The following is a 4,549-nucleotide window of genomic DNA, read 5'->3' on the forward strand; positions in this document are numbered from 1 at the left end:
GCTGGATGGATTTCCTCGTCTTTCAGCGTTTTAAAACCTGCAGGAGATTGTTTTCTGTCTGGTATTGAGAGAAGCTGGGTCTCTGTCTGTGTGTCTCTGTGTCCAGGCTGGTGAAGCGTCCCCCCCCACCCCCCACCCCCGGTCCCTATCGGGGCCAGCGATGCCCCTCTATTGTTGGCCTGGCCCCTCCTCATCGACCCGGCTGGACTAGATAAAAACTCTGGGCGTTCAACAGACCGGAGCCCGTTTTAAAATCCAGGCCCAGATTTACTAAAACATTTACTGGGGAGAAAAACCTTTGCAACAAACCCTTTTCACCAACATGGCTGACGTACTTCCTCTTTATCTAAGCAGGTTTACAGTCCCATCTCCACTGTCCAGAGTTTTATTTAGTGTCTTTCTGTCCATTCAAAGCTGTGTGTGTGGTGTCATGAACCAAAAACACTCTCAATCCATTTCTCCACGTTCATTTTCCAGCATCTCTCTGAGCCTTACCAAGAACAGGCCGTTTCTGTCTCCGTGTCTTTAAGGCTCATTAATATTAACGACCCTCCGTTCCGATTGGCCACAGTGCCGGCAGAACAGGCAGTGACAGGTAGGGAAAACTCTCCGCCAATAAACAATGACAACCGCTCAACCGCTTTGAAAAAAACACTTTGTTAGTCTATTATTTCTTACAAAAATGATAATGAGCGAACCTTTGTGACGCCACAAAGTTACGGAAGTCCAAACGGCTCGTTTAGAGGCTCGCTGCACTAATATGGATTGTGTGGATTTAGTTTTGATACTTTCACCATGTTTAGATAGACCATCCAACTCCTTTATCACCACAGAGGAGAGGGGAGTCCTGCTTTACACCATATGGACCTTTAAGGATATAAAAAAGATTGACAGTCACAAAATGATAACAGGCTAACCAACGCTATCGGTAATTTCTGTGCTGTTAGCATTATGTGACCCTCGATTAAATCTCTTTTTTATAGTAGTGGGTAGTTTCTAAATCCGTCCCGCCACTTTATACTTCTGTTGTCTTGCCATCAGCAAATTCTACCAGAACAAGTAAAATCACATCACTCCACATATCTTACTTATCTTATTAACATAATTAGAAGGGCACTCGGAGAGCGCAGACCTCCGCCAAGGCCAATTGTCCAGTCTGCTATGATATGCAAATTTTGAGTCGGATCCGGATCCGCTCCAAAATTGTATGGGTTCTTCCTTGGCCCATGCTACATCCTTCCACAAAGTTTCATGAAAATCAGCCCAGTAGTTTTTCCGTAATCCTGCTGACAAACAAACAAACAAACGGCACCAAAAACATAACCTCCTTGGCGGAGGTAAAGAGAGTATGGTCTTTACTTGGGCTCCACCTTACTCACATTACTGCCTTAATCGCATTATAATTTGATTATTGGTGTGCATGTAAATGTAACCAGTGTCTTGCTCAAGGACACCTCAACAGGGTGGGGTGGGGGTGAGGCAGACATGTGACTCAAGTCATTTGGTCCAAGTCTCAAGCAAGTCCCAAGTCATTTTTTCTTGGGCAAGTCAAGTCAAGTCAAGTCAAGTCAAGTCACAGGTTATGTCAAGTCAAGTCGAGTCAAGTCAAGTCACAGGTTATGTCAAGTCAAGTCGAGTCAAGTCAAGTCACAGGTTATGTCAAGTCAAGTCGAGTCAAGTCAAGTCACAGGTTATGTCAAGTCAAGTCGAGTCGAGTCCTTAGTTAAGGCAAGTCAAGTCCCAACTCAAGTCACTTTTTTTCCCCCCAAGATACTGCAGTCTTACCTGCAGTATCCGGTCTTTATAAAGAGACAGAGACAAGGTATTAGTACCTGTCTAATAATGATATTATTGGTTGGTTATTGATTGTATCTGGCTAACGTTAGCTAACATCGGCTCTCACAGACACTTACCGATGATTATGAGTCTTCAGATGAAAAAACAAAGTTTGATGTTATAGTCTTTGATGAGCAGGTCTTGCATTCAGCAGTTCGCCTTTTTCCTTCACATGTGACATTTTTGAATCCGAAAGAGATGATGATGATCTGATCTGATCCATAGACCGTATAAAGATCTGATCATACTGTGTGTGTGTGTGTGTGTGTGTGTGTGTAACCACCAGAAATACGAAATAGTCTAGAGCTGGAGGGTGTAACGACTAACGAGTGCTTCTCGTTGAAAAAATCGTAAGGTAGCGAGGAGCTTGACTGACAGGGTCGTCATCCAATCAGGACACTGCCATTCCCAGTGTGCGCTCGCAGACCGGGTAACGTCACACTCTACAGACACTTGTAATGTGAACATTGACAACGTTGAACATTTTAATATTTTATATTTAATATTTAAACTGAAAACATAAAATGAACACAAACAAGTCATTCGAGTCATCATGTCTCAAGTCAAGTCACGAGTCTTTAACTTCCAAGTCCAAGTCGAGTCTCAAGTCATTTATTTTCTGTCAAGTTGCAAGTCATCAAAACAGTGACTTGAGTCGACTCGAGTCCAAGTCACAATGACTCGAGTCCACATCTCTGGGGTGAGGGGTTGAACCCGGCTCCTCTGGTTGAAGGACTGTCTGTCTCTTCTCTACCCGGCTGTCTTTGGTGTTAAATGTAAATTCACACTATGGGTTTACTGTTAAAGTCATCAAGACCTTTGCTGAGAAAATTACCATGCTCAGCGATTAATGAATTTCAGCCAGCTAGTCTTTTCCTCTGGTGGATAAACTGTACATTATAGTGTTTAGGAATGAAACCCCCGGTATAAGAACATCATACTCCAGACAGTTTAATAACACCAGGCAAGGTGCTTTTCTCTCCATCTCTCTCCTCCAGCTGAGAAAACAGCTGGAGGATTATAAACCGACTCTCAGTAACGCAACACCTCAGTATCAGAGCCGCAGAAATGTCCAGAATCATCAACTTATGGCCACACAAACAGACGGACTGCACACGAAAGTTGACTTTATATCACATCCTAACAGCAGTCACGCAACATGGTCGGCCTGTCTGTGCTGCAGATTCGATCGAAGCGCATTCCTCCTCAGAAACAGCTGAGCAGCGTCTGCAAAAAAAATCCTTTGTACCTTTCCTCTCCTCTCTGCTCTTTCCCAGCGCTTCTCTTATCATCCGTGATCTTTCTAGGGTCAGCGTGTTCCCGACACCGTCCGTTTTAAAGGGTAACTTCGGTATTTTTCAACCTGGACCCTATTTTCCCAACTGCGGGTGTCTAAGTAACTAATGGGGACAACAATTTTTGAAATTGGTCCAGTATTGAGCGAGATCGCTTCAGCCGGCAGCCGCGAAACAGGCTGCAATGTAATCCGACGGGGCAAATGAACCGTCAATGTACGTCCACTAAAAGAGCTTGTTTTGTTTTTGCCACTGACAGGCTCAGATTGTTATTATAAGTGTCTGACAACATTATGGAAAGGACGCTATACAGAAATGAAACGCACTTCCTTACCTTGTGCTTGATCCGGTCTGTGTGTAACCAAGTCTCGCGAGAGCTTAGTTGTTGCAGGAAGTGAGTGAGAGTTGGAGAGAGGAGTGCCGGGGGGAGTTTGTTGTGTTGGAGTACAGAAATCGTAGCTCAGTGTTATCTAAAATATTTTCTAAGTCATGGCTGAATATTTAACTGATTTCGACAACGTGGAAGAGGCCTTTGAATTGGATGGCCGCCCGTATTTATTTGAGCCAGAGTATACGGATGAAGAGCTGAAGGCAGAATGGCTCTGGCTAAAGGTAAGGAAGTACGTTTAATTTCTGTATAGAGTCCTTTCCATAATGTTGTCAGACACTTATAATAACAATCTGAGCCTGTCAGTGGCAAAAACAAAACAAGCACTTTTAGTGGACGTACATTGACGGTTCATTTGCCCGTCGGATTACATCACAGCCCGTTTCGCGGCTGCCGGCTAAAGCGATCTCGCTCAATACTGGACCAATTTCAAAAATTGTTGTCCCCATTAGTTACTTAGACACCCGCAGTTGGGAAAATAGGGTCCAGGTTGAAAAATACCGAAGTTACCCTTTAAACTTACGTCACACTCCTGCTGGAACTGGCATACCGTATAAAACTGAAGATGAAAAGGTGTTCTGGCACAACTTCACCTGCTGACAAGGTGCATGGATGCACAGATTCCAGCAACACTTGCAGTACTAACAAACGTTTATTAGCAAAACCAACGTGTTTCAGCTTGTGGTTTCATCAGGGCTTTTTAGTATAGAGAGCCTAAGTCCCTCCCCCTTCCGCTGTCCACCATGGGACCTTATTTTGGAAAAAATATGTACGGTAGTCAATGGCGAGAGACAAATAATTGTTTGATCCCATTTGTATTGTGAATTACACATATGATGTTTTGTCAATTTAAAAGATAATTTTGCAAGTCAAGAAAGTCGCAGTTTGTCGTAAAACTATTGAAGTATAAGACTGTGAAAATACGTAATTAGAAAGTAAGTGATGTCATAACTTTCTCTCTCCACAAGCTGCCCACAGCCTGAAGCTCAGTCCCTCTCAGACAGCAGGAGTATTATACACAACCTGGAAG

This window comes from Centroberyx affinis, unplaced genomic scaffold (assembly GCF_046629955.1).
Source record: "Centroberyx affinis isolate AG114_WGS23_722 - 3 ecotype Tasmania unplaced genomic scaffold, CSIRO-AGI_Caff_v1 ptg004771l_1, whole genome shotgun sequence".
NCBI classification, from domain to species: Eukaryota; Metazoa; Chordata; class Actinopteri; order Beryciformes; family Berycidae; genus Centroberyx; species Centroberyx affinis.